Source organism: Anser brachyrhynchus (genome assembly GCF_964034855.1).
Source record: "Anser brachyrhynchus genome assembly, chromosome: 2".
In the NCBI taxonomy this organism is placed as follows: Eukaryota; Metazoa; Chordata; class Aves; order Anseriformes; family Anatidae; genus Anser; species Anser brachyrhynchus.
Window position 1 is genome coordinate 13,436,539 of NC_137695.1, and position 15,557 is coordinate 13,452,095.

Consider the following 15,557-nt stretch of genomic DNA (forward strand, 5'->3'; position numbering starts at 1 on the left):
CTCATTTATTTCATTTAACTGACATCCTATTGAACACATGAACCAACTTTCTTATGATTCAAAGTCTGTTTTTCCAATGTAAAACACTTGAGCAAAAGGTCAAAACAGTGTAATGTTGATTTAGATGCTACACAGGGACCATTTGCACATAACTAGTTGCAGGAGTACGTATTAGATCTTCTCTTCAGATTGAAGTTTAAGTGTTGAATGCAGATTATAAAGTGCTGGCTGATATATTACCTTGCCCTCTTGGCTGTAAATTGCATTTGTGCCATAAGGCATAAGGGCACAGACGTAGTGCTGTAGCATCACTCTGAATTGATGGGTCAAAGGAGCAAAGAGCTATACTCTTACACTAACAAAATTTGTACTTGTTGGAGATCTATTTATACATTTATACTACAATGCAGAACCACACATCGTTGAAGCATTTCTCTAAGAGTTGGAATATTTATTGCCCTTTTCTGATGTGATGATCCAATTTACCTGTTGATTTGTGTAACATCTACTGTGATACTGGAGGAAGAAACATCCATAGAACCATATAAATCACAGACTAGAAACATGGGCAGGAGTACCTCTGAAGGACATTTAACTCTAATCTCCTGCTTGAGGCAGGCCTGCCACCAACACTAGATCGAGTCAGCCATGGCTTTGTCTACCTCAAATTTTTAAAACCTTCCAGGGTAGAGATTCCACAGTCTCTCAGGTCCACCTTTTTTCTATCCTTCCAAAGAAGAAACTCGTAAAAGTTGCAGAAAATCTTTCTGGCCAGCCTAAACCTTCCAAACTGCTGTTTGTGGCTGTTTACCCCTGCTATATTGTCTGTTTCTGTTGAGAAGAGAGAGAAGATGGCCCTTTCATCTTTGTAACTATGGTTCAAGAAATAGTGGGAAATCCTGGAGTAAATAAGGAAAATCTATCTGTGTTACCACATTCTTTCATAAAAACTCATATATTGAAATGCAACAGACCACAGCTATTGGGATGCAAGCCTCATTTGTATGAACCTGTCTGAATCTCCCAGCTGAGATTCATCCTACCAAACAAAAAGTAGAAAGGAAACTTCAGGTTGCCAGTACCAGGTTCTTGAGGTGCCTGGGTTTCACATGTTGTTATAATTCTTACCACATTAAGTAAAATCCACAATTTTCTCTTCTTATTTTCTAGGTATTTTAAACGCTCTTTAAAACTGACATCAGATTTCTTTCCTTCAAAAATGAGAACAAGATCATCAGAAACTAATTAGATCTTCTAGTGTAAAACCACACTGGAAACTTTTTCTAAAATGTCAAGGCTGCCATAGTTATTACTTGTCCTGGGCTCTAAGGGAGACAGAGTAATTTCCAGGCTTTTTTTTTTTTAATTCTTTTCTTACCTTTTTTTTTTTTCATTTTTTTTTCCTGTTACCTAGTATATACAACAATGGTCAAATATACAGAAAAAGTAGATGGTATACCCCAAATCATGCCATGTATAGCACTCTCACTTTATTTTTTTATTCCCAAAACAGCAACAGTAAAAATCATATTTTCTGTAAAAAGAAATGAGCACATCTTTCTTTTCCTTTCACTACAAGATATCAGAATAAATAAGTATGTATCCAGACTATCACAAATAGCAGTATTACTAGACTAATATTTCCATGGTCTCTTCAGTTGGTTGACATTATTTGGTTAAGGGTTTTTTTTTTCTTTGGTTGTGAAATATTTACTTAGAACAAATGAAACTTGTGAGAATGTGTTATTTTTTATAGATTCTTATTTTTTTTTCTTTTTGAGATTTTTTTTTTCCTCCCTTGTACCCTAGGTAAAAATTTTGATTCAGTTAAGAATGGAATGGTGAGCAACATTATGTTATCTGCTAATACTGAAGCATGAATTAAAGTCCCATCTTGTCCTCAGTGGGAATCTGAGTCATGTCTTGTGTGAGTATCCTGATCACCAGGCACTGGGGAAAGAGTGGTGGTGGGGTCTCTCACTTTCTTCCTAAAATTCCTATCCAGCCATTGGAATGGTGATTAGAGGCTAGGCTGTAGCCTGAATAAGTGCTCTAGCCAGCTGCCAATGGACTCATGTTTCAGGAGTAGAAAAGACCTCAGGAAATTGTCAAGTTTAGTGTTCTCCCCGTGGATGGGATAAGCTATAAGAAGTTCTTCCTCACAGATGTTATTCTAATCTGTTTTTAAAAAGCCTCCAGTGTGGAGAGCCCACACCTCAGGGGATTTTGTTTAAAGCTTTTAAAATTTCTAAACTAGGGTCAGTATCATAGTTTCTAATTTGGGGATTTTTGTTTTCTACTGAGGAAATAAGAGCTAAAATTCTCATCAGCTAGATGGGAAAATGAATTACAGATAATACTGAGCTGTCATTGATATGTAGAAAACACTGTCCCATAAAACAGTTAATTCTACACAATGGATATACACTTTAGTTCTATCTTTATGAATATAGCAACAGTTCACAAATATTGATGGTATTTTCTGCATAATTGATCTCTATTGTAGAAAATTTACATCAAAGACAATAGCGTCTTGTTTCCTGTATGTGGCCTACAAAGGCTTGTCTCCACATGTGGCATCTGTTTTTCAAAGCTAACCATGTGATTGCTTGTTTCCTATGATTGTTCCTAAAATCTTGCAAAAGATTTTTCATAAAAGGTGAACTAATTAGCAAACGACTGGAAGGGATTCAGAAAGCAAACCAAAAAAATAAGTAAATAAACATAAGAGACTGTAGATATTGGGCTTTTATTTTGAAATTGCATTACCTTTCAAGGAAAAAAAAAAAAAAAAGGCCAGATCATAAGCAGAAGTAAATCTCACGGTCAGCAATTTTAGTGATTTTGTCACAAATCTTGCAACATTAAGTATTTGCTTTGAGCCCCAATCCTCTGAAGACATAAGATTCTCTCTTTTTTTTTTTTTTTTTGTAAGAAAGAAAAGAAAAAAAAGAAAACAACACACTTGGGGTGAGAAAGCTGAACATTCTTGGAGGTCTTTTCCAACTTTGATTATTCTATGATTTTATGATTCCTATCTATCTATCTATCTATCTATCTATCTATCTATCTATCTAATTATTTATATCTATTATATCTATGTTTTATATCTACGTATTTATATCCATTTATTTATTTATTTATTTATTTGAGGTTGGACTAGGTGATCTTGGAGGTCTCTTCCAACCTAGATGATTCTGTGATTCTGTGATTTTGAGAAGTGCAAATTCATCTGGACAAAGGAGTGAATAGCTGAGAGGAGTGAATAGCCTGCCTTATGGTCATATTACCCATACAAACAAGTGACAGCACACTGAAATGCCTTGGATGCATTGCCTGCTTATTTATTTCTATTTTTATTAGACTTAAAACATTCCAATTATGATTTTCCTGTACTATGTAATCAAAAGCATGATCCATCTGATTTCTACAGTGATAAAAGTCTTCTTGCTCAAGATTTATTCATAGATTTTACTCCAATGACAGCTGAATGAATAGAATGCCTATCGTATTCTATTCATCTTTTTGTTCTCAATTTTTTTTTTGTTTATCTAGTCAGGGACCATAAGTATATAGAGATGGAAATACTTTTTTTTTTTTTTCCCTCCAGAAAACACTTGTTATTCTGATCATCTCTTGAAAGCAGGTAATAAAAAATATCAAAACTGTCCACTTGCTCCAAAAACAATTATCACAATTTTTCAGATGTCTTTAACATGCTGTGACCTGGGTGACCAACTGTGAATAACAAAGACCAAGTGATGAATAGCTGGAATGATTAGTTTGCAAACACATCATCAGCTGAGTATCACTTGTCTAAACTATTCACCAAATATTTATAGAGTAAGAAAGTAGCATTGCTTCATGAACAATTTTATTAGGTATGACATTCACTATGAGTCAAGGAACTCTCATATAGATGGTGAGCCAGATTTACTGTGATGTCCAGAAATGAAAACAAGACGTGCTTTCTCTGGGTTTTTTCAACCACTGATGTAGCAATCAAATCAAATGTGCATAGGATTTGCACAGAATTTATGTAGAAGAGGAAAACATCTCAGAAGGTTGTTAAAAAAATAAAAATAAATAATTAAATTAAATTAAATTAAAAAGTGAAATTTTACAGCTGGCACCTTAAACTGCAAAATCATTTATGATTTATTTTTCCATTGTCAATCCCAAACTTATTCCGGCCTTGGTATCCTCTGGATATGTGCGTCTTCATTCAAAAAATGTATTTGAATACTTTTTCTTTCTACCTTCCTTTTGGAATTTTGGTAACATGTCATAATATAATGTTACCTTCAACTTTAACTGTTATATACTTTCAGATCATTAATGAAGGTACTGTGAAAAATGAAATCTAATACACAGCTCCAGTCTCTTACTAGAAAGCTTCCCATAGGTTGCAGTAGTTTACATTGCTTTCCTGACAGCAGTGCTTCAATGCTGTAAAAATACTTTAAATGCTAATTTAAGAGCTAATCTGATTTGTTCAGAGCATAGTACTCGTATCATATTTTCAATAAAAATAAGAAAATGACAATTTCTGTATTTCATTGGAAACCTCAAATTTGCAATGAAAATTTGAAAGAATATATTTTTGACAGGAAACTAAACTGATGATTCCAAAATTTTGCAAATATGTTTTCTGGGAATCCTAGCTTTGATGGAAAAAAAAAATATATATATATATACATATATATATGTTCTTTATTGGGACGTCAGATTTTGCAACATATTTTTTAAAATAATTAACAAAAATATCAACATCTGTACGTGACTGTTTACTTTGTTTCCCTGTTTTTTTGCCAGCATGGTGATTCTGAATATAATACATTTACACTGGTATAATAGCAAAGTGGAACAGAAAATTGTGTTACAATTGACTTCCTTTTGCCCACAGTGGTGAAGTTAAGCAAAAACATGCATTCTTTTGCAGGTCACCCAGTTTGTGACATAGAAAAGGACTTTTGCAACTGCTCTTTAAGACTTCCAAGTAATTGCTTTATGGTCACAGCTCATTGAAGGCCACGTGCCCCACCCAATTAAAATCTGGATTTGTTCTCCACACCAGGTGCAAATAGGTAGAATGTGCACAGAGAGGCAATCTAGTTCAGTATGAATGGGCAAGAGTCCATAAAATTTATGGGGTTACATAAATATATTATACAAGTACCTCCTTGAAGTTTTCCTGTTAAAAAACAACTACAACTCTGCTTCCTTGGATGGATTCTGCATTTTGCAGAGGTAAATTTGGAGCTAGGGCTTTTACACCTACCATCTTTTATCCTGTCTGTTGCCTCCTGATTCATGATTGCTAGGATTAAGGCTATGAAACTGAAAGCTCATTAAAAAAAAAAAAAAAAAAAAAAGACTTAGGCAGGAAATCTGAAAACACAAGATCATATCCTTGATGGATCAAAGTTCATGTAGGCCATTATCCTCCTTTGGAGAAGAGCCAATGCTACAGGAAATGATACAAATTTTTAGTAATTTGGCCCTAGAACTCATACTGATCTCTGACAGAGTGGCTGAACACAAAATGCATTATTTCTTTTAACACATTTATTTTTATCAATTGTGGCTGACAAAAATATTTGCAACATTTATAAAGTCTATATGCATATTTGTTTGCACACAAACACAAAATTTTGACCTTTATAACTTCCTTCTGTGATCAGTTTTACTGTTTTCCTGTAATCAGGATGCATCTGTGGAAAATTTCACAGAGAAGAAAGACCTTGAACTGTTGTACTCCAACAATGGCTGAAGTAGTTTTTCATTTTATTTCTTTTTATTTTTATTTTTTTTAATTTAAAATGAAATGCACGCATCATTTGTGTTCAGAAGTAGTACTTGTTTTGCATGGCTGAAGGATGGTATTTATAAAAGCTATTTTAAGCATTTAACTATTGTGAGATTCAGTTTATCAAAGCCTGTAAACTTGTCATCCCCATTGTTAATAGACAGAGATCAGTAGCTCCAGACTCTGAATCTGAACATTTTTAGAGGAGGTGAATATCTTCTACTGTGGAAATTTTCACTTTTATTTATTTATTTATTTATTTTTAATGACATTGAGACTTCTGGTGAGTGAGTAAAATATGGGGGGAAAAAAAAAAAACACAGTAATTTCATTTAGTTCTGATGCAATGTAGGAAAATAAAACTCTTTGCCTTAGCAGTACTTTTTTTTTGTGGGCTGATGTGTGCAAACTGTGCTTAGTGACTTGTGAATCAAGCACAGTCCTGCGGTAAGAGGCAATGCTCCCCCCACATAGACCACATCACTGACATCAGCAGAGCTCCCTGTGTGATTCGGAACCTCCAGCAGATTTGAGATTGAAACTAGGATTTATGAAAATTGCCCAGTGACATAAAAGAGATTTTCGTTACAGGAAATATTTAATTAAAACAAGTTTTTCTTAGAATTAGTAACTTCTACTAACTTCCGCTTTTTGGTACCATAGTTTACACCACAGTGAGTGTTACCATAGAAAAAGAGTATGGTTGTCACCATGGTAACAGGTGGTGTGCCATAAACAAGCAACACAGTGATAACTTAATTTGAATGACATTATTCCATGCTACTGCAAGCAAAGTGTAAATATTAATTGGAAGAGAATGTACACAACATTTAATATTTTTAATGGTATCATCTAGTTGTTATTTAACTGCAAATTTACTGAAAATGCAGCAAGGCAAAATCATCACGTCTTTACAAAAGTATGAAGCAATATTGCAAGAAGCTTAAAATCCCACTTCTGGCTCCTCTTTGACCACGTAACTTCACTTCTGGGCCTCAGATTTCACCTGTATGAAAAAATGATCAAAATATTTACTTGCTTTTAGAAGTCAGATGAAATAAATATGGTTCATGGAATTATTTAAAGTAATTGCTGTTATTACTGTCCAAATTATTATTATTATTCAAAATACTTTTTTTAATGAAAAAAAAATATATATATTCAGAACATATTCCTCAGTACACCACATTTGTTCACTGAAATAACAATAGTCTCACCTGAAATTGTACCTGGCTCAAATGTGTAACTTTCATATGGCCCCAAACTTTGGAGAGCCAAAATATATATGATATTAACATTTTAAATTGTTTAAAAGACATAATTTTAAATGCTTAAAAATATTGCAATTATAGTTTTCTTTTTCTTTTCTTTTTGCTGTCAGCTACAATAGCCACAAAGGTACCTGATTCCTACCACAGTCTGGCTAATGGTGTATAAACTTAATGTATCTTTGTAACCCAAATTAGAAAAAACTATGTTTAAGGTGATCCAAGTATCACTGTTGTGTTTTTCATGTATTCATGGGCTTAGAAAGAAAAAGATCTTTATTTTCTTTTTGTTTGACAAAGCCTTGTGAAGACTATGCTGTTTGCCTATACTGTTCATTGAAGTTGCATAAATGTTACACACCCAGGTAATATGAGGAAAGTTACATTTAGATAGTGTGATAGATTGGAAAGATAAGTAGAATCACAGGAGTATTGAGTCTTGCAGCATTACTAAAAGCATGTAGATTAAAACCCACCTGGGTAAATAAGAAAGAAAATAAAAAAGAAAATGCAAGTGATTTTAGAATATGGCTTTCCTAAAAGTCCACGAAGCCATCATCAGACCTTTTGCTATATGGGGAACTTTATGCTAGGTTGGAACTTCAATGCTGGAAATATTTATAGTCCCTTAGCAGCCAGAGGAAAAACCACACTCTTTCTTTGCAGCTGCTCTTGGTACCAATCAGGCAAGGACTGCTAAGAAAGGATGTTGTGGCCTACCAGGGTATATATAAAATTTACATATGTTAGCCAGCCTTGTCTGTTGAGATAATGAAGTTTCTTCATTCATACAAATATTCTGCTATGATTATTTTTATAAAACAGTATCAGACGATTCCCTCTGTGGCCATGGGCTGAAGGCTTGTTATTATCTCTGCTTGAGAGATGAGGAAAGTAAGGCTCCCAAACTTTATTCCTCCGCTTTTCCCAAAACGTGATAGAAATGTGCAGCCTACCTTTATTGCTGGGAGAAGACATTAGCCATAAGCTGTCTCCCAAGCAATTGCATGGAGATTCCTCTCCTAGTGAGCAGTGGCCAAGACACTTACTTCACTTCTCCAAAGTGTGGTGTCTCTTTCTAACGGAACAGGGATGCTCCTCCTCTTGAATTCACTCTGCTGAGATACAGCAATTACTGTTTGCCACAGTTAAACTGCTAAAGTGAAAGAAAAGGCTTGAGAATTTTGTGGTTCTAGGAAGAGAAATCTTCACTCATGTTTTATCTTCCCTTTCTCTAAGACAAGAGCCATGCTATAGAAATATATGACTATAGTTCATTTGAGGTCTCTGAATTTTCACCCCACATTTTCAACCCTGCATTTTCAAGTCAGAGGCTGTGTTCTTACCTGTGGTACACTGACAGGTGATCCTACCCAGAAGAAGCATGGACCCAAGTAACTTGGAGACATTGCTTGAAAAACAAACAAACAAACAAACAAACAAACAAAAATCAGACACACACATTCAAGTGCAGAGTCTTTTAGGTCACTCCTTTATTTAGCTGTCACAAGTGAGTAACTTCTTGAGTTTTTTTCTGCACTGATGCAGTGGCTGTAGTGAAGTGACTCAAAGCATTGAAGCAGACTTGCACAGGGCACATTCTTGCCCAGGGAAAGGTATCTGGTTAGCTACTACAGCCCACTTGGCAATTACAGCAAGTCTGAAGTGAATATAACTTACGTTGGTAGGTCCATGCAAGTATTCAAGTAGTTTTAATATCTGAGGTTGCTGATTGCTTGCTTTGCTCCCCCGTTTTTTTATGCACTGTGAAAAAGAAGAGGAAAGGATTAGGGCTGTAGCTGGCTTTAAACCACATTCCACTTTCACTTCTTGAAGTGCTATGACATGTAGAAACACACAGCTGAACTATCTTTCACAAAGCCACGGTATTACTATCGCTGCTGGCTGACTTAAAAACACCTGTATGCGGTGGATTACATCTCCCTGAGCTTTGGTAGATAATAAATAGTAAAATTTATCTAGCTTTTGGAAATTTCAAGCAAGTGCTCTGAATCTTGAGTGCTGAGAAAACAGCAAAAAATGCCCCAAAACCTCAAACTATACTTTAAATCTCATGAGTCAGTATGGGGATACTTTTCTGACCTTAATTACTGAATGGTCAGAACTGGCAATGCATTGCTGGCTGGTAAAGCAACATCCAGGCCTCTTTTCTTTATTGCATTTCATAAGATAGCCTGGTAAACAAAAGAAATGCTGAAAATTGACTTTGCTAAGCAGTCAGATAAAAAGAAAGCAATATGCATGTGTGTGTGTCTGTGTCTGTGCGTGTGTATTTAAAACCCAGCAGAAGAAACTACAAAGAAAGCAAAAGATTATATTTCTTTAAAAGCTCTGAAAATGTACTGCTAGATCTGTAACTCCCATCAGGGCTTGCTATCTCCATGCTATGCTTTGTGCCAAAATCCCATGAAGAGCAGCTCTCCGTAAGATCAGCCCCAAGAGCCACAGCAACAGATGGCTGAAAAGAGAGTCAGTATTCAGACCTCTTCACTGACAGCTGCAGAAGAAGCTGGAAGACAACGTGTAGTTACTCTTTGCCATCCCTGTCAAAGCTCACTCATAAAACGTTACACAGAGGCTCACAGTTAGGTACGTCCTCACCTCATCCCTTCTCTTCTCCCCCACAGCGGAGCCTGCACCTTGCAAAACTGCAGTGAAGTGCTGAACTGTGCCTTTTTGCCTCCTGGCCTGCACCTGACACATAAAAAGGGGATTTCAAGGGAGACTTTTCCTGTACACTTCCAGGCACTTGAGTCCCGAGATCACAGTGAGATTAACTGCACATTGCCAAGCTGCAGACTAGCATGACAAGCCCTCTCCCACCACATTGCACAGGACCACACGAGGTCTGCCTTTAGGAGCACTGTGAGCTCAGCCACAGCTCGATTAACAAGTTTGTCAGCTGGAACAAAGAGGGGCTGAAGTCATAGATTCGGACTACTAGCTCTCTAGGACAGGCTCTGACATGATTCTACTGTCATGTGCAGTCCTTAAAGTAGTGTCAGTTGCCTGCAGAATTGATTTTACTATTATGCATTAGCCCATAAGAAGAACCTCAGTCAAGACATCCACTTTGAGACTGAAATGAAAATTTGAAGAGGTGCTGAATAAAAGATATTAGCCATAAGGCATTTTAAAGAGATAAGAGTACAATGCTGGGATGCCAGGCTTTGCTGTATTCTGTATCTGAGGATCTTCTACTTATTTGGATGAAACACCTTTGCACAGCAGATGAAATCTGATGCAATCCTGTCATCTGACTGAGTGTGCTTGTTTTCCTCTGCTGCTGAGAACATGTGAATTGCCTCAGTCAGGATCTGGTTGTACTGATCTGCATAGGGAGATCAAGGTTCCTCTGCTCAAGGATCACGGATGTTTCTTGGATGACTCATACACTTCTGTGGCTGAAGCTAAACACCTTTTGAAAGAGAGAAACTGCCCCTTTCCAGAGGAAAAGTGACCGGGAAAAGTTTAAGTAGAAGCGTCCAGGTTTTATATATATGTACATAAACGCGGGGAAACTTTTGTCGTGAAGAGTTCCAGGGTGGGAACTCATTCTTCATTTTGGGCTGCTCTTTCGCATGAGAAAACCCCTTGTCTTCAGAGGACAAGAAGACTGGAAAGAATTAGTGTGCAGCTGTTTGTGTGCACTTGGGCTTAGTCACTGTTTGTATTTCAGTGTGTGGACTGACATCCAGCTCCTGCAGCTTCAACACAATGGGGTTCTGACTTCACTGGGTGCTGGGTCAGACGACAAGCGAGAGTATAAATAACAAATCAACATTAATTGAGGTCACCTATACTTTAAGTAATTACACAGCAGCGCAAATGGCAATGCAAAACAAACATTGGAAGCACAGCAGTAAAACAGCTGAAGGAAAGAGGATCTGTTCATTCAAACTGATACTGTAACTGCTAGACATAGTTTTCAAATGAGCTGTCCCTCTTGAATTTGGCAGAGGCGATCTTTTGGTTTCACAGGAAGAAGCAATTCCCATTGGAGCAGCTCTAGCTCAAGCTGCAGCAGAGAGGAGAGAGCCTGACAATTCAGGCCCTTTTAAGGTTATTGCCATTAAATTAGTCACTTGGAATCACTAAATATCAGCTTGTGAGATTATCTTTTCAGTAGGCAAGGGCCTTTTAATTTTTATTAGAGCAGTCAGTTCTTTTATAAGTCTGAAATTAAAATTAATCATTGTGGTAGTACAGCATTAAATAACTCCCCTGGTTTCAGTCAAGCACGGGATCTTCAACAAGTTTTTTTTATTTGTTTGCTTTGGGTGGGGTGTGTGTGAGTGTCTTTTTCCTCTCAGTTTACAAGTTTTATAAGTAACCAAGGGCTTGGAGGCACAGATCTCTAAAGCAGTGGCTGGGTTCAGGAGGGAAGCTCACCAGAAAGGGAATTCCTTAGCCTTTTTCAATCACATCTTCTTTCATCTGAATACACAGACGGCCTCAGTGCATTTTCCCATGAAACAGTGAAATGGCATATCCATATAAAAAGATCAGATGCTAGAAAGGTATAATTATAACTTGCTCCCTCCACTCTGTCTTTTTCTCCTCCAAGACAAGTTCTACCTGGATAAATAACATCTTCTTTCTTTATTTACATTTTTCATGTCTTGTTTACCTTTTCAGAACCATCAGGGCACAGAACAGTTTCTTAAGTACTTTTCAACATATCTTTAACCATTTCTGCACAAAATATTTAAATTTTGCTGTGATCTTTGCTATTTTATTTCTTAGATTTAGGTAGAAAAATTGCATAATTTTAAAATAATGTACCCAGTCACTTTAAAGGTGAAAAACATCAAATTCGTGTTACCAAATAAGAATTCTTTAATGGCTAAAATAATTTATTTTATTTTATTTTATTTTATTTTATTTTATTTTATTTTATTTTATATTTTATTTTATTTTATTTTATTTTATTTTATTTTATTTTATTTTATTTTATTTATTTTTTAATTTTATTTTTTATTTTATTTTATTTTATTTTATTTTATTTTATTTTATTTTATTTTATTTTATTAAAACTGCAGAACTTTAATATGCTATTTAACAGTGGCATTTTATTCTGCATTTCTGCCTGACCTCAGTATATGACTGAAGTCCTCAGTCTCAACCACTTCACAGGAAAGTCCAGCATTTCAGCTCAGTTTCTGGGTAACCGTTAACTAGATAACCATGCTTTTCCCCAAAATAGCTGAGATATGGGCATGTGTTTTCTTGAGTCTTCAGCAGGAATGCTTAGCCAACAAAAAGACAGTGAATGCAGCTGGGGCCAGGAGCAATAAACCTACAATGTGAGATATTTCAGTGCTCAGATGTCAAAAGACAGTCTCTGATCAAACAAATCCTGGCATACATTCTAACTTCTCTACAAGTGAGCCATTAAATGGGATTATTCAAATGTATACATATAAGCATGTGTGTGTGTTTCCACATGCATGACCTAATAATGTTGGCAGCATGATACAATGAAAGCATGTACTATAATGCCGGAAGATCTTGCCATTTGGGGGGTTAAATTCCAGCAATCAGCTTCACTGTAAGGAACCATTAACATCATATGAAACAACCAAACTACAATAGAAGTCAAAGCCAAAACATCTTACTATGAATATAATGACATTGCTAGTCCATTTAAATAGTGCAACAATATGAAATATTGCACATGCACACACAGCATTTTATAATTGTGCCGTTGAGATGTCAGAATGGGGTTCCTTTTATTTAACCACAGATAAATAAATAGTCTACAGCTCACCTAGTCACTCAGCTTGCTTTAGGGTTACTGGAGAGAAATAGCTCTTGGAAGGGCACAGTTCTTCTGTGTTGTTTGGAATTCCCTTACTGAATACACTAAGTCATGATAAAGTAGGTATTTGAGGTCTTCCTAGGCATTGCCAATATTGTTATCCACATCTTGCTAAATGAGTCCTGCCCTTATTGACTAGATGTTCTTATACATATCACCCCCTTCATAAGAATGTTTAGCAATCTCTATTGATGTATTTTATTCATCAAATAAAATCCTAATTAGATTTTTGTTTATGCTGATATTTACAACATGGGAATATTGACTTTAATTCTATTTTCCTGTTCTCTTGCCGCATTTCAGCTTGAAATAACCCTTTTATAGGTGATTGTTCCAGTCTTGTCTTACAGAACTTTGCCGTGTACCATTTTGATAACAACAACAACCCTTTTTTCTGTTTTGACATTTCCAAAATAGACTTCTAAATCTTGTTATCTCATTTAATATCTGTGGTATTTTGGCTTATTGTGTCAGTCTTCTGCTGAAGAAAATTCCATACTATGATTTGTCCCAACATCAGAGGTGATCTCAGAGACTTGTACTTGACTTCAAGTATCAGTGCAGGTGATAGGTTTTAGAACTTTTCTATAAGAGTAGAGGAGGCTAGAAACAAATGTATTTTAAAATGGAACTTTATAAATTTACTTTAAAAGGCTGTCTGACGTGGTTGCCTTTGATGACAGGGAGGTATGATAGAGAGTATAGCAGTTGAGTAATACATTTTTGTGAGTCATGTTCCTATATCACTTAATGTCCAATGACATGGTGCATAAGCAATATGAAGAGCTAAAAAGGAAGTTATGTCTCAATGCGATCAAGAGGATCTGACAACTCGCACAACATTCTCAGGATCTGTTCCAAGAAGAGCAAGTAAGAATCATTAGGAAATATGATCAAAATTTTATAGCCTCTCCAGAAGTCATGGAGTTTTTTTTTGGTGTCCTGGTAGCATGACCAAAAGGAAATGTTTCTTAATATTTGCTGATCAGAAGAAATATAACAGTTCTGTTCGTAGTTCTCTACAGCTTTGAAGAAAGTGACTGTTGCTTTCATTTCTTTAAACTTTCTGCACAACACAGGACAAAAGATTTAATTTCACAGTTAGCAATTGGCAGCTTTGCCTGTTAGAAATATGTGGCTTTGAATTAGTCAAAATATTTGCAGTTATAAAAATAATGAATTATCATTTATTAACCAGCTACTGTATTTTGGCAATCAAAGTTTTGTTTGATTCTGTAGTAGAAGTTTCCTGAACCAGAAACTTTGAGAATTGGTGCTTTATTGGTTAGTATTCAGAAAGCTGGAATATTTCCTTTAGCTTCAGGCTGTCAGGAACTTTGGGGGACTAGGCTTTCAGTGTGATGAAGTAGATTCCATCACTCAGAACCTTTTAGCCAAATTTAATTTTGAATACCTACATAAACAAGGCTTACTAAACTCAGTGAAACTATTTGCTCACTTAACTTCACTTATTTGCTTAATGTCTGTTATGTTCATTTCCTTGCAGAAGTAAGTTTATTATTTTTCCCAGTATTAGTGATATATAGCTTCTTTGAAACTACAATAGTTTCATTTACGTTTTTATCTCCATTTCAGTGAAAAGGAAGAGTGCTGCATCTATTTTCGTTCTGATCAAGCAAGTTTTCAGCACAGTTGACCTGCAGCTTTTCCTGTAGCTCCAGACCATGGCTTCTTGCCTCTGTTTGGTATATATTAACCACCCTGGTAATACCTTTCAAGGCTAAGCGTTATTAGGAGCTCTTATTACATCTTCCCACAGCTTTGACTTATAGAGCTGAAGCCTGATTCTAATGCTTTTTCAGAAAGACTTCTGTTTCTAATTGGGTTGCCCTAAGCCTGCCTAACTGTAGCTTAGTGCAATTTGCAAAATTAGTTATGTGTTATAGTTCTGCACTGGTTTCATAAATCAGTGAAAGAAGCTTGCTGTCTTTTGGTGGGAACAATTTGATATACTCAATCAGCCATGTGAAGTGAGAAATCAGCTTGGAGGTCTATCTCATGTCAGTTACCGAATATCATTGATTTAAAAGCTGCCAATTTTTATGCCACTGAGTATCACACACTGACTACAAATTCATCAACATAATATGTTCATAAATTGTTGAAGATGCAACATCAAATAAAAATAATATCAAAAGACATTGGAAGAAGTTATTAGGATATGCAAGGATAAAGCACATTCGGCTGACTATGAGGTAAAAGCAAGAGCATGAGTGTGGTGTAGAGGGACTGAATTTCTGGAGGTATAGAGTATGCTCTTCTAACACTGTGTTGGATGTATTCTAGTAATCAGTGTTGTCTCATGTGTGAAAACAACATTGTGATGCAGATTGCAGCTGTCAGATGACTCTCTCTCAATTATAAAATAGTCTTCAGAGACCAAGAAATGGAACCATGCAGTAAATGACAACTTAACACAGATTATTAATCAAATTCATGATCTTATTCTGCATTTTCTGAGGCTGAGGAGTTACTTGTGTATTCATTACACTCATTGCTCTTAATCTCATTGCTCTTAATTATATTTAAATGTGAAAAAAAAAAAAAAAACAGCTTCTGGACAACAGCTGATACTACTTGTTTTTTAGTGAATCATGTAAGACACATGACCCTCCTT

At 35.8% G+C, this 15,557-nt stretch overlaps 2 long non-coding RNA genes across 9 annotated transcripts in view; one reads left to right on the plus strand and one right to left on the minus strand.

Moving 5' to 3' along the window:
• Nucleotides 1-15,557, plus strand: part of LOC308189509 — a 106,229-nt gene that overhangs the window by 42,717 nt on the left and 47,955 nt on the right. The window contains exon 3 of one of the 4 annotated variants that reach the window (XR_013946410.1): nt 1,810-1,927. The exons of the other annotated variants lie outside the window; for them this stretch is intronic. This is a non-coding gene — a long non-coding RNA (uncharacterized lncRNA). The remainder of the gene's footprint in view (nt 1-1,809; nt 1,928-15,557) is intronic. 4 annotated transcript variants of the gene reach the window in all.
• LOC308189507 lies at nt 1,810-11,932 on the minus strand. 5 transcript variants are annotated; one of them, XR_013946405.1, is made up of 4 exons: nt 8,758-11,932; nt 8,424-8,488; nt 8,127-8,192; nt 1,810-6,815 (listed from the first exon to the last, which is right to left on the minus strand). It is a non-coding gene; the product is annotated as an uncharacterized lncRNA (long non-coding RNA). The 5 variants fall into 5 exon arrangements; XR_013946406.1 differs by having other exon boundaries at nt 8,034-8,192; XR_013946407.1 differs by having other exon boundaries at nt 8,127-8,195.